The sequence below is a fragment of the Triticum urartu genome, unplaced genomic scaffold, assembly GCF_003073215.2.
Source record: "Triticum urartu cultivar G1812 unplaced genomic scaffold, Tu2.1 TuUngrouped_contig_4827, whole genome shotgun sequence".
Classification (NCBI taxonomy): domain Eukaryota; kingdom Viridiplantae; phylum Streptophyta; class Magnoliopsida; order Poales; family Poaceae; genus Triticum; species Triticum urartu.
This window is the reverse complement of record NW_024115448.1, coordinates 2,137-20,394: the sequence shown is the minus strand read 5'-3', so window position 1 is coordinate 20,394 and position 18,258 is coordinate 2,137. Positions and strand designations below refer to the sequence as shown.

At 45.4% G+C, this 18,258-nt stretch overlaps 1 pseudogene; it reads left to right on the top strand.

Moving 5' to 3' along the window:
* The first annotated feature begins 1,826 nt into the window (after nt 1–1,826).
* LOC125528376 lies at nt 1,827–3,289 on the top strand (annotated as a pseudogene).
* The last annotated feature ends 14,969 nt before the right edge of the window (nt 3,290–18,258 follow it).

Here is an 18,258-nt window from a genome sequence, read left to right as displayed (position 1 = left end):
AGTTGCTGCTGGCTTGCATGCCGGCGAGCTCGAGCTCCATTGGCCGGCGCAGGGAGGCCCAGCCGACGTAGTCAACGGTGGTTGGAGGAGATGGAACCTTATCGTCGGCTCTTTTCTAAAAAAGTGAGGGAGCTTTTGGTAAATATATATCTCTAACGACGTCTAGTGTGAACCGTTACGCCACGTCATCATTTATGGGACCCCATGTCATAAACATACTTAAAACGGCCCAAACGAGCAACCAGTGTTTTTTGCAAAAAATTATGAAAAAAAATAGTGCTTTTTGGCACAATTCCGTAAATGTGTGGTTCCTGCAAACCTTGCCTGAAGTGTCGATGTTTTTTACAATTCACTCGTTTAATCGTATGCGTGCAAGTTTATTTTAAGCACTTTTTTACGAAAGTTTATTTTAAACGCTTTACGTCATAGGCAGTCAAACACACCGGTAGGACACTTTACGGAAGTTTTTTTTTCAAAAGTAATTAATACTTCCTTCGTTTTTATTTACTCCGTATATTAGCTTTGGTCAAAGTCAAACTTTATAAACTTTGACAAAGTTTTTAGACAAAAATATTAACATGTACAATAACACATCAATCACATTAGATTCATTGTTGAATACACTTTCACATCGTATAGATTTGCTATTGTAAATGTTCATACTTTTTTCTATAAAGTTGATCAAAGTTTATGAAGTTTGACTTCAATCAAACTTAATATGCAGAGTAAATAAAAACGGAGGGAGTACATTGCTCTTGTCAAAAACATCTAGTAATGCGTGCACATATAATTAAATTTCAAAGGACATCGGAATAAGCACCCTTCTAGAACAACCATGCGCTATGACAAAATAAAAGAACCGCCAACGTTAGTGACAAATGTGCAATATAGTCAAACTATGAAAACAACGGTTTGATTATCAACAATAGTTGAACTACTTAACATCAGAGGATCTCCTCCTCATCACTTGTCTCAATTTATGTACTCAACCATCTTGTAGACGATAAATAATTAGTCATATCACACTGCATGCAAATAAAAGAAAAATAAAGCCTTGGTCTTGGAAGCTCAAGCAAGTAAGCAAAACAGGATGAGAAAGGGACTGTCCATGAGCTTTGAACACATCACTGCTGAAGTGCAGCCGATCGAGGTTGTCCAAATCCATTGTAAAATAAGAAAACTTTTCAAACCTTGCAAGCCACCAGAACTCTCTCGAGAGTTGACCATCCAACTTTCTTAACTGCTTAACATATTTGACTCCAAAGAAGCAAAAAGTAAGATATTTGGGAAACCAAGATGTGTTAATATTGCCAAAAACGCCCAGCATGGTTCTCGTGGACATATGAAAATCCCTACCGCGAACAATTAGAAAAGAGGAGACGAGAGTTTCAATATGTATAGTCAATTTAGGTATATGCGTGCAATTATCCTACGAAATGTCCCTCGTCTAGACACCATTTTGAACTTACACGACGTTATGCAAGAAAACAAAAATACTTAAGAAGCAAAACAAAAAGATATTTTTCTTTGAAAAGTAATTAATAGAAAATTGCTCTTGTCAAAAGCATCCAGTAGCGCACACATGCACAACTAAATTGATGTTGCATACAGAGAACATAAAAATAAACACCTTGCTAGAATAACCATGCCGCTATGACAAAAAGAAAGAACCACCAACCTTAGTGAGAAATGTGTAATATAAGTCAAACTATGGAGACAACAACTTCATTATCAACAACTAGTACTAACATCAGAGGATCTCATTCTCATCACTATCTTATCTTAACTCGTGTACTCAACCATCTTGTAGAGGATAAATAATTAGTCGTATCACACCACACGCAAATAAAAGAAAAATAAAACCTGATCTTGGAAGCCCAACCAAGTAAGCAAAACAGAATGAGACTATCCCTGAGCTCTGAACAACACATCACTGCTGAAGTGCTGCCGATCGGGCGAGGTTGTCCAAATCCATTTTTGTAAAATAAGAGAACTTTTCAAACCTTGCAAGCCACCGGAACTCTCCAGAGAGTCGACCATCCAACCTTCTTAAACCCCATGGTTCCCAACCTCCCATCAACCATTCAAACCCTCGCAGCCGCCGTCGCCATGGGCACCCTCGTCGGCCACGTCGCTCCGGGCGCCGGCTTCCTCCTCATCGGGCTGTGGCAGCTGTTCAACCACATCCGGCTGTTCGCGCTGCGGCCCGGCTCCTACGCGGCGCCGCTCTGGTTCCCCGCGCGCGGCGTCCGCCACCTCGAGCTCATCCTCATCATCGCCGGCACGTCGGCGTCCATCCTGATGGAGCTCGTCATCGGCCCCGCGAAGCACCAGCCGTTGGACGACGACGGCACCATCCCGTCCGACCACCTCCACAACTTCGAGCACGCGTCCGTCTCGCTCGCCCTCCTCGCCTTCGCCGCGGTCACCATCCACATGGACAGGGTCCGGGCGCCGCTGCGGGCCGCCGTGTCGCAGCTGGCCGCCGCGGCGGCGTTCGCGCAGGAGCTGCTCGTCTTCCACCTCCACTCCACGGACCACATGGGCGTGGAGGGGCAGTTCCACTGGCTGCTGCAGACCGTCGTCGCCGTCACGCTGGCCACCACGCCGCTGGGCATTCCGTACCCGCGGAGCTTTGTGGTGAGCCTGGTCAGGTCGGCGAGCCTCGTGCTCCAGGGCGTGTGGTTGATCGTCATGGGCGTCATGCTCTGGACGCCGGGGCTCGTCCCCAAGGGGTGCTTCCTGAATCACGAGGACGGCCACGACGTGGTCCGGTGCCGCACCGACGAGGCGCTCCATCGCGCCAAGGCGCTGGTGAACCTGCAGTTCAGCTGGTACCTGACGCCCGCGGGTCAGGGGAGGCCCCGCCGGCGGCCGGTTCAGCGTCGGGGACGATGACGAGGACGATGACGACGAGGATGACCTGGACCGCGAAAAGTACTTACGGGCACATGGTCAGCGGCACAAAGCCCATGGAGATAGAGAGGTAAAACTATGAAAGGAGGGAACGGTGAAGATGCAGGGTCGTATATGTGGTGCTGTAGATTTGTATATATAGTTGTTTCAATTTTGTGGATTTGGTGTTCACCGAGTGAACTGACCCGTAAATGCGGGTCAAGTTCAATTTGCTTGTTGGTCTGATCATCGGAGTACTACAATGGATTCATGGCTGGCCTGTGGATGGAGAGTGGGCTTGCACCTTTTGTGTGTCTTCTTGATTGATGATTGTACCTTAAAGCTTGCCGTAAATGACTTCTTTTAGGCCCGGCAGTCGTCGCCGGCGCTTTCATCCCTCGCTCTCTTTTCTCATCAACCTGCGAGTTCAATCCATTGTGTGGCCTTCGGTGTTACTAGATCATAATGGCGCGCGTTGCTGCGCTCATCCTTTATATTTGTATAATATATAATGAGCATAATATCATAAACATCTGAAAACATCAAATATGAAAATTAAGTTTACATATCTTTCTCATATTATGCCACTAATTAAAGAGGAGAAATTTATGCACAAAAGTAGTAGGATATATGTCAAGACTTTGAGTACTTTCAATTACAGTGCCACGATGTAGATGGCGCGTGGGTTACATTTGTTCAGGGCTTTAGGTATACGATCATGAAAATCAACATGCTGGAATGACCCCATTGCACAAAAGGTGATGGGGCAAAGTCGATTTTGTACTGTTGATGTAACTTAAATTTATTTATCAATTGAGAATTTTTATCCCGCTGCGCGTACAAATAGCACCAGCCAGATGGTTTAACATGAGGAATCTTTGCTACAGTATGCTGGAATGATTATGTCATTGTTAGATGACAGCTCAAAGAAAATTCTTAATCTGAAAACCACTTAGAATTACATGGTAGATCTCTCGATTCCTGAACCTAAAATATCGGATACAAAGATGTACTCCCTCTTTTCCTGAATATAAGGCTTTTTAGAGATTTCAATATAGACTACATGCGGAGTAAAATGAGTGAACATACACTCTAAAATGCGTCAATATATATCCGTATGTAGCCCGTATTAAAATCTATAGAAGGTCTTATATTTAGGAATGGAGTGAGTAGCATGCATGACAAACCGAACTATTTTTTCCGATTATATGCAGCGTTCTTATTTTGCCAGATGAATATCTTGAACATTTTCTTTAAACCAAATAGGCATTACGCTGAACTCTTTTTTTTTCAATTTCTTGGAAAAATGGGTTAAAACATGCAAGGATACTTAGTGTTGATTTCACGAGTCTACTAACCTTTATATAAGCAGCTCATCCAGCCTTAAAATCCAGCCTTGGAGCAGCAGAAATCAGAGCAGAGCGTTTCACCACCCCACGTAGCAGGCAGGCAATGGAGATGGCTCAGCGAAGGATAGCTCATGCGATTCTACCTCGTCGGTGTCCTCAATGGTTGACTTTAACTCAGATTACAATCAATTTGCTGTGTCCCCCGTCTCCTCACGGTCGAGGCCCAGGCGCCCAGCTTCAGGCGCGGAACATCGGAGGCCGTACTACGCTAACCTAGCATCCAAGGTACATCCAGGGAAGGACGCCGGCGGCGCGTGCCACCATGGCCACCATGGAAGAACGCAACATACCATAGGAGATTGAAAAGATGGGACACAGTGACGCACCTGTAGTCCTCTGCATGGAGGGTAGAGGACACGTACGTCGATGCACATCTGTAGTAGCAGCTCGCAACCGGGAGGCATGACGACGACAGCGGGCGCCGCCGCGACTGGGCTCGCCTATTAGGGATGGAATTTTTCGGGGAAGACAGAAGAGGCATTTTTAGGAATGGATAGGCAGGGAACACGCCGAGTTTGTGCACTTCCGAGCGGGCCTCCGTGGTCCATCGACTGGGACGGCCCGATTAACGACAGCAGGTCCAACACGTTCTGCAGAGCAGCTGCCCAATCATTTTGGGCCGAGTGGGCCGCGCCGGGGACAAGTAAATAATTTCCACAGACTACAGTGGGATGGCTGAGCTGATCCAGGACATTAGTGAAGGAGATCCGACGGCTCTGGGGTTCAAATCGTTGTGGAGGGGCGTAGGTGGGCTGAGTTATACTGTTTAGTAATTGCTAGCATCTTATTTATCCTGGACCGGCTCATAGCATTTGCTAACGATTTGCAAGGCAATTTTTCTTCCGGAAAAACTTCCAATATATTCATCTTTAATCATGGTAGTACAACGAATATTAGAAATAATAAAAAATCGAAAACACTAACGCCCACACGTGTGGGTGTTTGCATCCCGCCCACACGCGTGGATCCACGTCCGTTTGTGATGGTGGCGGAGGCAGAACTTTTATAGAGCTTGGGCAAGTTGAGCCTAAGTGTATAATCTAGAAATCAAAAATCGGGTATTTGGATACACATCATGTAATATATCACCAAACTTCTGAATGACAAATCCACGTTAATAACGAAGTGAAAACATAGATACGAGAGTCACACAAAATGTAATTTAAAGTGAAATTAATATATCATATATCAATATCTATTTCATAGACCAAATAAAGTTGAGACTTGACAACAAAAGATAAATAACTAGCCTTGCACAGAGGCAAACTCGCAATGTTGTCAACAAAAGTAAAGCTATCCATACCTAGATGTCATCAGGTGTGATCTTGCAACTTCTTCCACCACAGTCAAAAGAATCTCTCATTTGTTCATTTTTGCCAAACAAAGACATACAATCACCCTTCCATAGAGGCAAACCCGCCATGTTGCCAAAGTCCTAGGAGGCACTATAAGATAGAAAATGGATTTGTAATTAAGTTGTGAGATGTGAATATATTAAATCTTGAAAGCTTGCAAGAATAGAGATGGCCAGATGGAACATACGGACAATGCACTAAAGAAAATCACGGGGCAAATACCCTTTCCGAGACCTCATTGCAGTAAATGTTTGAATAATATTTTTATCATCAACTGAGTTGAATAACTCCTGTTTGGTCTAACATATCATCAAGGTCATTGAACCATTCATTATTTCCGGTTGGCAATGTTAGGCGGTGGTTGTGCCTCAACTTTTATTTCCGGTTGCACACCATTCACATTTTCAGTGCTTGCTCTATTCACCAAAAACCTCCTCATCTTTGAAATTTAATGAAAAAATTTGAAGTTAGTTGTCACGCAAGTAAATAAAAAAATCAGCTACAATAAGTAAAAACAGTACGATCTTTAGGAAAAAAAGTAACAATACTACATAACTACTTACACATAAACTACATGTATTGTATCAAAATTCCTTAAAGCCGTCAATGAAGCATTACCTAAATTTAAGCCCTAAATCTATTGGTTCATTGCAGATTGCCAAATGACTTTTCTGATTTAAAGAAATCAACAAACACATTAAATCAGAACTATTTCTGGAGGCATGTAGTAGTACTGTAGAACTAATTAACACTTTAACTAACATCATAGCATAGAGGAGCGCAGAGCTGCTGCTGTTTTGAGATTCTACAGGAGGTCTTGGTTGTGCTTCAATCCCTAGTCTTGACCAGTTACTCAGAGATGACTAGATGAGGGATCCCTAGCACCTAGCCCTAATTTCCATGGAGAATTCTTAGCCAAGGAACTGTGCCAAGGATGAGATCATGAGAGGAAGGAGTAGCCTTGCCTGGGCGCAGGACGTCCGCTCGCCGCGGCCCCGTCTCGCCGTCTAGGGCAGTAGGGCTCTAGGCTAACCGCCGCCCCCGTCGCCCAGTGCCCTGCGCTCGGCGCTGTGAGAAACGAAGAGACAGGAGCGATCGATCCAATTGCGCGTACTTTTTGTTTAGAACAAACCACACTGTACATACGTTTTTTTAGACAGACACCGTGCGTACGTCTATTCCCTCGGGTCGTGAACTGTTGGTTGGGCTGCGGACTCTCTCCTACGGCTGCCTGTTGGGCTGTGAACCATTGAGAAACGAAGGCCCAAATTATTTTTGCCCAGATAAAGCAAGCTACCAACAGCATTCGGCCTTTGTTAATCCATTGAGCGCTACTGTCGGGGAGCCAGCGAGCCTGGACAAGTGTCCAGGGTCGCCGGGCGGTGCCTCCGCCACCGGTTTGTGGGTACACAACTCTTGACTTGTTTATGGTGTCACGTAGGACTGAGCTGGTGTGTGGGCATTCATTCGGTCTTCCATACGTCCGTTTCATCACTAGGAGGGGCCGGTGTGTGGGTGTTTAGCAGTTCGCCCACACGCCAGTTTTCACTTACGCACAAGGGCTGGTGTGTGGGCATTTGCCATCTCGCCCACACGCCCGTCTTCTTTCCCACACCCAAGCTGCCAGTCGCCATGCGCTTTGCAGTGTACTTGGCAACTGCCCTAATGTGCTTGTAAGCATATGGCAATTCTTTCTTTTTTTACCCGAACATGTCAGTTGCCATATGTTTTGCAGGGTACACGGCAACTGCCCTAGTGTGCTTGTAAGCAGATGTCAACTCTCTCTTTTACCCGAACATATTGTTTTGTCATGTCTCTTTGTTGCGCTACACGGCAACTGCCTAGTGTTAGTAGGTGGCAACTCCCACTAGTAGAAAAGAGGGCTATGGTCCAGGCCGGCTCAGCCCATTAGTCCCGGTTCAGTCTAGAACCGGGACTAATGTGAGCATTGGTCCCGGTTCGTGCGGCTAAGGCATTAGTCCCGGTTCATCTAGACCTTTTGGTCCCGGTTGGTGGGATGAACCGGGACCAATGGGCCTCGCTCCTGGCCCGCAACCATTGGTCCCGGTTCATGCCACAAACCGGGACTAAAGATTAGACCTTTAGTCCCGGTTTGAGGCACGAACCGGGACTAATGGGGATGAGACCTTTAGTCCCGGTTCGTGCCACGAACCGGTACTAAAGGTCCCATTTTCAAACTATACCCCCCCGGTGGATCGCCTTTTCAGTTTTAAAAAAAATAAAAGAAAATGATGGAAATGTCAAAAAAATAAAAGAAAATAAGTTTCACATGTGATATGTGGTCTAGTTGTTGGGAAAATTTACAAATATGAATTTCGACTTTATTTACAAAATCTCTCTGGAATTTGTAAAATGGGCATAACTTTTTCATACGAACTCGGATGGAAAAGTTTTTTATATGAAAAATCATCTACTCGAAAAGTTACATCCGATGGAGACCGCCTACGGCCTGTTTGCAAATTTCTAGAATCCTCAAATTCCAAAAGGAAAAAAAGTTATGCTCAAATTTCAGTTTTTTTAAATTTTCAGTAAATCTGGTCAAACTATGGTCAAACTACTTATTCAAGAAGTATTAGTGTTACTAAATAATTATTCAAGAATATTAGTGTTATTAAATAATTATTTCACCTTTTTTGAATTTTGGTCAAATCTGGTCAAACTATGGTCAAACAATGGTCAAACTACTTATTCAAAAATATTAGTGTTACTAAAAATTATTGTTTGACCATTGTTTAGTACATAAATAGTTGTTTGAAAAAATTATTGTTTGACCATTGTTTACTAAAAACAGTGAAATATGTGACTTCATGCTCAAGCTAAATTCCTGAGGGTTAATAGGATTGACATCTTACTATTGTCAGGAAAACAACAAGTGCAGACTTGGAAACGAGGGAGAATAGAACCCAGAAGTTAAGCGTGCTCAGGCTGGAGTAGTGAGAGGATGGGTGACCGTTCGGGAAGTGAGATGATTTGGAATGATGAGGGGTGATTAGAGATTAAATTGAGCAGTGATGAGGGGTGATTAGAGATTAGAGGTTAAAAAAATTCAGAAATTTGAAAATAAAAAAAAATTCAAAAAAAATTTCAAAAAAAATTTCAAAAAAAATTTCAAAAAAAATCAGGAAATTCCCTTTAGTACCGGTTGGTGTTACCAACCGGGACTAAAGGTGGACCGGCCACGTGGAGGGCCTTTAGTCCCAGTTCTGGATTGAACCGGGACTAAAGGGTCAGGGCATTAGTACCGACACTTTAGTCCCGGTTCCAGAACCGGGACTAAAGGCCCTTACGAACCGGGACTAAAGGCCCTTTTTCTACCAGTGTCCTAAGGTTTTCAAATTACGACAACTACAGTAAACCAGACCATACATGGCAACTGCTTAGTGTTAGTAGGTGGCAACCTCTAAAGTTTTCAAATCATGGCAACTATAGTAAACCAGATTAGACATGGCAACAACTGATGTTGTCCAAAATGGCATCTGACACTTGACCTGAGATGGCAACTACAGTTGAGCAACCATGGCAACTGTAGTTGTCCGACATGGCAACTGTAGTTCAGCGACATGGCAACTGCAGGTAAATGGACATTGAAGAGGGTCCGGACCATGGCAACTGTGGGGACGCGTGTTGACTGTCACACTGGGCGTGCGGGACCGTGAGGTAGGTGACTGAGAGAGGTCGTGTGGGCGTTATGCATTTTGCCCATACATAGGCGTGTGAGAGGGACCGCTAGGGAAAAAAGAGGCGTGTGGGCGCTAGTTGTTTTGCCTACACATAGGGGTGTGGGCTAGTCTTCTTAGACACCACACAAAACGTGTGGGCAGACCCCTTAACGCCCACACGTGTGGCAGTTATCGTCGTCCTAAAAATTACAAGATCCGAAGACCACCTAGAGACGACTACAAGCACTAAAGCGAGCCGAAGGCGCGCTGCCGTCATCACTCTTCCATCGCCGGAGTCGGGCACAAGTTGTTGTAGTAGACAGTCGGGAAGTCGTCGTGCTAAGGCCCCATAGGACCAGCGCACCAGGACAGCAACCGCCGCCGATGAAGAATAACGTAGGTTGGAAGGATTCAACCGGAAGACACATGAACGTAGACGAACAACGAAGAGATCCGAGCAAATCCACCAAAAATAAATCCGCCGGAGACACACCTCCACACGCCCACCAACGATGCTAGATGCACTGCCGGAACGGGGGCTAGGCGGGAAGACATTTATTCCATCTCCAGAGAGCCGCCGCCGTCTCGCCTTCCTGAGCAGGACACAAACCCTAACAAATCAGGAAAAAAACGACTGAAAACGAAGCCCTCCCGCCGGCCCTTGGCAGTATCCACCGCGCCCCATGACCCTAGGGCCATCGGAGACGAGGCGGACCTGCGACGGCGCTGGTGAGAGGCAGAAACCCTAGCTTTCTTTCTTGAAGGAGGAGGAGCGAAGAGTTAAGCGAAAAACGATTTGCAAGGCAATTTATGTTTGCCATGGCTGGATTTGTCATGCTTGCAAACTAAATTTATCATCTTAGCAACAATATAAAATTACCATAAAAAATGTTCGATTTGTCATCCCCTCCCAACGAACTTCAGCTGAATTGCATTACTGTTTATCTTTCAGCTGGTTTACGGGAATGATCATTGACTCCATTTCTCAGCAAAAACAACAAAATAGTATCACCGCGCCAACGAACAACCTGAGTGCAGAACATGAAGGAAACTAAATATATTTGCTAAATCAAGAATGGAAGAGAATTTGTGGCGCGCTGGTGCTGGGACACCGAGTTCCACGCACATGCTTTTTCTTTTGGCTTTCAATTTTTAAACTTTCTTATCTTTTGAATAAAACGTTCAAATTAAGTTTTATTTTCATATTCGTGTGTTTCCCATGTGGATGCTTTCAAATAAGATCCATCTTTTCCCGCAAAAATAATAAATAAGATCAACTCTTCAAACTTAGTTACCGATAAATCATGATTTTTTTTCCTATTACTGACAGAATGCTTTAAAATATTATCTATTGATAAGAGCGACTGAGCAAGCAAGAAAATCATAAATTTTAGGTAAAAATAATAAGTTTTAATAATTAAAACTTAAAACTTACTGTGTCCTCACGCGGGGTCCAACTACTTCGCGAATCGCGAGAAAATCGAGTAGCCGGGCGGAGCTTGGCAAGTGTGTGCCCCTGCACTTGCGTTGCCCTATGAATTTCTGAATCTAGAACACGTAGATATATCAATTGATACTTTAGTGCACCTCCATTTTCGATTCTCAAACCGCCCACATATGTCTAGACATGCGGTCCGGACGTGTTTTGCCATTCATGATCCAACACAGGTCTATATTGGCCCATCGAGTAGTCTGGACGTATTTCTTCCTACAAAACCGAGACAAAGTGGGCTGTCTGCCACGTCCGCGTCTGACCGCCCCGACCCACCCAAAACACCCACCGCCTCTCCCGCGCATTCTATCCAACGCCCGCGCCACTTGCTGTGCCGCATTCATGCCGGCTCATAGCATGGAGCGACCAACATTGATGTCGAGCGATGCGCCTGGACGGAAGGCGGCGCTGACGGACGCGACCTCTTGGGCGACGGTGCTTCAATGCGGACGCCGCGTCCCAAGAAACCAACTCTGGCTACTGCACGGCATTGAGGCGGGGCTGATCGCCAGTTCGCCTGGCCGTGGTCGCGGCTATTTAAGTCACGCGCTAGCGATACACATCCACACCGAGCCCCTCCAACTCCAGCGGCGATGCCAAAGTCTTGGTTCTCCGTGCTGATAGGCGGAGGCGGTTGCGGCATCAGTTCATCGCCAGTCGAATCTTATGCCACCGCCCTCACTATTCAGGACTGTCAGTAATGACGGCGATCGGATCCTCCGGCGACGAGGAGGACCATAAGCCCAACAACGGCAGCGAAGGCCGCACCTCCTCGCAGAGGTGCCTCTGATGGACGAAGAGTTCGTCCGTCAGATGGAGCTCATATCGGAGGGGTTGCTCCGTTAGATGGGCCCGGTGCCATCGTCGTCGAAATGGGTCAAGGAGGAGCCACCGTCCCCGCCATGCTATTGCATCAAGCGGGAGCCAGCGTCCCCACTCCGACAGGTGAAGGATGAACCCCCCAGCGCGAGAAACTGTGGCGGTGTCCAGATTGGACGCCGTGTCAAGGACGAGTCTGCATCGCCACCGGCGCACAGCCGGTGCACCCACATTGGCGGGCCCGCCCCCGCCGCGCGCCCACCGCGCGCGGCCCAAGGAGGCGCTGCCGCCCGCGATAATGAAGGCGCAGGGCCGCTTCCTCCATTACCCCGGAGGCGGCAGTGTCAACGGTCCCTCGGGCTCGAGGACAGTCGTCTTTGAGGAGGAGCGTGAGGTGCGGCAGCGGGCATAGTATGACCCGCGCAACGCCACCCACCGTTCCGGTTCACCAAGACCAACGCGGCGCCGGAATGGGTCCACAACGACCCGAACCTTGCCACTGCGTGGGTCCTCGACCATTTCGTCACTATCGCGGAGACGGCCGCTAGGCACCGCCGCCTTGATGGTGAAGAGTGGGCGCTTAGTGAACGCCCGCAGGGGCAAGGCCATCCGCCAGGGCTCTGCCTAAAGAAATATGCCCTAGAGGCAATAATAAAGTTGTTATTTATATTTCCTTATATCATGATAAATGTTTATTATTCATGCTAGAATTGTATTAAGCGGAAACTTAGTACATGTGTGAATACATAGACAAACATAGTGTCACTAGTATGCCTCTACTTGACTAGCTCGTTGAATCAAAGATGTTTAAGTTTCGTAGCCATAGACATGAGTTGTCATTTGATTAACGAGATCACATCATTAGAGAATGATGTGATTGACTTGACCCATTCCGTTAGCTTAGCACTTGATCGTTTAGTATGTTGCTATTGCTTTCTTCATGACTTATACATGTTCCTATGACTATGAGATTATGCAACTCCCGAATACCGGAGGAACACTTTGTGTGCTACCAAACGCCACAACGTAACTGGGTGATTATAAAGGTGCTCTACAGGTGTCTCCGATGGTGTTTGTTGAGTTGGCATAGATCGAGATTAGGATTTGTCACTCCAATTATCAGAGAGTTATCTCTGGGCCCTCTCAGTAATGCACATCACTATAAGCCTTGCAAGCAATGTTACTAATGAGTTAGTTGCGGGATAATGCATTACAGAACGAGTAAAGAGACTTGTCGGTAACGAGATTGAACTAGGTATTGAGATACCGACGATCGAATCTCGGGCAAGTAACATATCGATGACAAAGGAAAGAACGTATATTGTTATGCGGTTTGACCGATAAAGATCTTCGTAGAATACGTGGGAGCCAATATGAACATCCAGGTTCCGCTATTGGTTATTGACCAGAGATGAGTCTCGGTCATGTCTACATAGTTCTCGAACCCATAGGGTCCACATGCTTAACGTTTGGTGACGATCGATATTATGAGTTTATTTGTTTTGATGTACCGAAGGTAGTTCGGAGTCCATGATATGATCACAGACATGACGAGGAGTCTCGAAATGGTCGAGACATAAAGATTGATATATTGGACGACTATATTCGGACACCGGAAGTGTTCCGGGTGATTTCGGAGAAAACCGGAGTGCCGGAGGGTTACGGAACCCCCCTGGGAAAGATTGGGCCTACATGGGCCCTAGGGAATAGGGGAGGCATCCCACAAGGGGCAGCCGCGCCCCTCCCTATAGGGAGTCCGAATTGGACTCGGGAAGGGGGCGCCCCCCCTTTCCTTCTCCTCTTCCTCTCCTTCCCTCTTTCCCCTCCTCTTCCTAGTAGGAGTAGGACTAGGAAAGGAGGAATCCTACTCCTACTAGGAGGAGGATTCCTCCTCCCTTGGCACGCCCTTAGGGCCGGCCGGCCTCCCCCCTGGCTCCTTTATATACGGGGGCAGGGGGGCACCCCAGAACACAACAACAAACATTGTCTTAGCCGTGTGCGGTGCCCCCTTCCACCATAATCCACCTTGGTCATATCGTCGTAGTGCTTAGGTGAAGCCCTGCACCGGTAACTTCATCATCACCGTCATCACGCCATTGTGCTAACGAAACTCTCCCTCGACAGTCAGCTGGATCAAGAGTTCGTGGAACGTCACCGAGATGAACATGTGCAGATCGCGGATGTGCGGTACTTTCGGTATTAGGATCGGTCAAATCGGGAAGATGTACGACTACATCAACCGCGGTGTCATAACGCTTCCGCTTTCGGTCTACGAGGGTACGTGGACAACACTCTCCCCTCTCGTTGTTGTGCATCACCATGATAGATCTTGCGTGTACGTAGGAATTTTTTTGAAATTACTGCGTTCTCCAACAGTGGTATCAGAGCCAGGTCTATGCGTAGATGTTATATGCATGAGTAGAACACAAAGGAGTTGTGGGCGTGGGTATATACATATTGCTTGTCGTCACTAGTTGATTCTTAATTCGGCAATATTGTTGGATGAAGCAGCCCAGACCGACATTACGCATACGCTTACGCGAGACTGGTTCTACCGACGTGCTTCGCACACAGGTGGCTGGTGGGTGTCAGTTTCTCCAACTTTAGTTGAATCGGATTCAATGAACAGGGTTCTTTTTGAAGATAAAAAACAATCACTATACCGTGTTGCGGTTTTTGATGGTAGGTAATAACGGTTCTTGCTCAGCCCGTAGCAGCTACGTAAAACTTGCAACAACAAAGTAGAGGACGTCTAACTTGTTTTTGCAGGGCATGTTGTGATGTGATATGGTCAAGACATGATGCTAAATTTTATTGTATGAGATGAACATGTTTTGTAACACAGTTATCGGCAACTGGCAGGAGCCATCTGGTTGTCGCTTTATTGTATGAAATGCAATCGCCATGTAATTGCTTCACTTTATCACTAAGTGGTAGCTATAGTCGTAGCAGCAATACTTGGCGAGACGACAATGATGCTTCGATGGAGATCAAGGTGTCAAGCCGGTGACGATGGTGATCATGACGGTCCTTTGGAGATGGAGATCAAAGGCACAAGATGATGATGGCCATATCATATCACTTATATTGATTGCATGTGATGTTTACCCTTTATGCATCTTATTTTGCTTAGTTCGACGGTAGCATTATAAGATGATCTCTCACTAAATTTCAAGGTACAAGTGTTCTCCCTAAGTATGCACCATTGCGAAAGTTCATCGTGCCGAGACACCACATGATGATCAGGTGTGATAAGCTCTACATTCACATACAATGGGTGCAAGCCAGTTTTGCACACGCAGAATACTCGGGTTAAACTTGACGAGCCTAGCATATGCAGATATGACCTCGGAACACTGAGACCGAAAGGTCGAGCGTGAATCATATAGTAGATACGATCAACATAGTGATGTTCACCATTGATAACTACTCCATCTCACGTGATGATCAGACATGGTTTAGTTGATATGGATCACGTGATCACTTAGATGATTAGACATATGTCTATCTAAGTGGAAGTTCTTAAGTAATTTGATTAATTGAACTTTAATTTATCATGAACTTAGTACCTGATAGTATTTTGCATGTTTATGTTGTTGTAGATAGATGGCCCGTGCTGTTGTTTCGTTGAATTTTAATGCGTTCCTAGAGAAAGCTAAGTTGAAAGATGATGGTAGCAACTACACGGACTGGGTCCGTAACTTGAGGATTATCCTCATTGCTGCATAGAAGAATTACGTCCTGGAAGCACCACTGGGTGACAAGCCTGCTACAGATGCTACTGACGATGCTAAGAATGTCTGGCAGAGCAAAGCTGATGACTACTCGATAGTTCAGTGTGCCATTCTTTACGACTTAGAACCGGGACTTCAACGATGTTTTGAATGTCATGAAGCATATGAGATGTCCGAGGAATTGAAGTTAATATTTCAAGCAAATGCCCGGATTGAGAGATATGAAGTCTCCAATAAGTTCTACAGCTGCAAAATGGAGGAGAATAGTTCTGTCAGTGAGCATATACTCAAAATGTCTGGGTATAACAATCGCTTGATTCAACTGGGAGTTAATCTTCCTGATGATAGTGTCATTGACAGAATTCTTCAATCACTGCCACCAAGCTACAAGAGCTTCGTGATGAACCATAATATGCAAGGGACGAATAATACTATTCCCGAGCTCTTCGCAATGCTAAAGGCTACGGAGGTAGAAATCAAGAAGGAGCATATAGTGTTGATGGTCAAAAAGACCACCAGTTTCAATAAGGGCAAAGGGAAGAAATGGAACTTCAAGAAGAATAGCAAGCAAGTTGCTGCTCAAGTGAAGTAGCCCAAGTCTGGACCTAAGCCTGAGACCGAGTGCTTCTACTGCAAAGAGACTGGTCATTGGAAGCGGAACTGCCCCAAGTATTTGGCGGATAAGAAGGATGGCAAAGTGAAAGGTATATTTGATATACATGTTATTGATGTGTACCTTACTAATGCTTGCAGTAGCGCCTGTGTATTTGATACTAGTTCTATTGCTAATATTTGCAACTCGAAACAGGGGTTACGGATTAAGCAAAGATTGGCTAAGGACGAGGTGACGATGCGCGTGAGAAATGGTTCCAAAGTCGATGTGATCGCCGTCGGCACGCTGCCTCTACATCTACCTTCGGGATTAGTTTTAGACCTAAATAATTATTATTTGGTGCTTGCGTTGAGCATGAACATTATATCTGGATATTGTTCGATGCGAGACGGTTATTCATTTAACTCAGAGAATAATGGTTGTTCTATTTATATGAGCAATATCTTTTATGGTCATGCACCCTTGATGAATGGTCTATTTTTACTAAATCTTGATAATAGTGATACACATGTTCATAGTATTGAAGCCCAAAGATGCAGAGTTGATAATGATAGTGCAACTTAATTGTGGACTGCCTTTTGGGTCATATTGGTGTAAAGTGCATGAAGAAACTCCATTTTGATGGATTTCTGGAATCACTTGATTATGAATCAGTTGGTACTTGCGAACCATGCCTCATGGGCAAGATGACTAAAACCCCGTTCTCCGGAACAATGGAGCGAGCAAAAGAGTTATTGGAAATCATACATACTGATGTATGTGGTCCAATGAACATCGAGGCTCCCGACAGATATCGTTATTTTCTCACCTTCACAGATGATTTGAGCAGATATGGGTATATCTACTTAATGAAACTTAAGTCTGAAACATTTGAAAAGTTCAAAGAATTTCAGAGTGAAGTAGAAAATCATCGTAACAAGAAAATAAAGTTTCTACGATCTGATGGTGGAGGAGAATATTTGAGTTACGAGTTTGGTCTTCATTTGAAACAATGCGGAATAGTTTCGCAACTTACGCCACCTGGAACACCACAGCATAATGGTGTGTCCGAACATCGTAATCGTACTTTACTAGATATGGTGCGATCTATGATGTCTCTTACTGATTTACCGCTATCATTTTGGGATATGCTTTAGAGATGACCACATTCACGTTAAATAGGGCACCATCTAAATCCGTTGAGACGACACCTTATGAACTGTGGTTTGGCAAGAAACCCAAGTTGTCGTTTCTTAAAGTGTGGGGCTGCGATGCTTATGTGAAAAAGCTTCAACCTGATATGCTCGAACCCAGATCGGACAAATGTGTCTTCATAGGATACCCAAAGGAAACTGTTGGGTACACCTTCTATCACAAATCCGAAGGCAAGATATTCGTTGCTAAGAATGGATCCTTTCTAGAGAAGGAGTTTGTCTTGAAAGAAGTGAGTGGGAGGAAAGTCGAACTTGATGAGGTAACTGTACCTGCTCCCTTATTGGAAAGTAGTTCCTCACTGAAATCAGTTCCAGTGATTCCTACGCCAGTAAGTGAGGAAGCTAATGATAATGATCATGAAACTTCTGATCAAGTTACTACCGAACCTCATAGGTCAACCAGAATAAGATCCGCACCAGAGTGGTATGGTAATCCTGTTCTGGAAGTCATGTTACTTGACCATGACGAACCTACGAACTATAGGAAGCGATGATGAACCCAGATTCCGCAAAATGGATTGAAGCCATGAAATCTGAGATGGGATCCATGTATGAGAACAAAGTATCGACTTTGTTGACTTTCCCGATGACCGGCAAGCCATCGAGAATAAACGGATCTTCAAGAAGAAGACCGACGCTGACGGTAATGTTACTGTCTACAAAGCTCGACTTGTTGCAAAAGGTTTTCGACAAGTTCAAGGAGTTGACTACGATGAGACTTTCACACCCGTAGCGATGCTTAAGTCCGTCCGAATCATGTTAGCAATTGTTGTTGGGGAACGCAGTAATTTCAAAAAAATTCCTACGCACACGCAAGATCATGGTGATGCATAGCAACGAGAGGGGAGAGTATCATCTACATACCCTCGTAGACCATAAGCGGAAGCGTTATGAGAACGCGGTTGATGTAGTCGTACGTCTTCATGATCCGACTGATCCAAGTACCGAACGTACGGCACCTCCGAGTTCAGCACACGTTCATCTCGGTGACGTCCCACGAACTCCGATCCAGCAGAGCTTCGAGAGAGAGTTCCGTCAGAACGACGACGTGATGATGGTGATGATGAT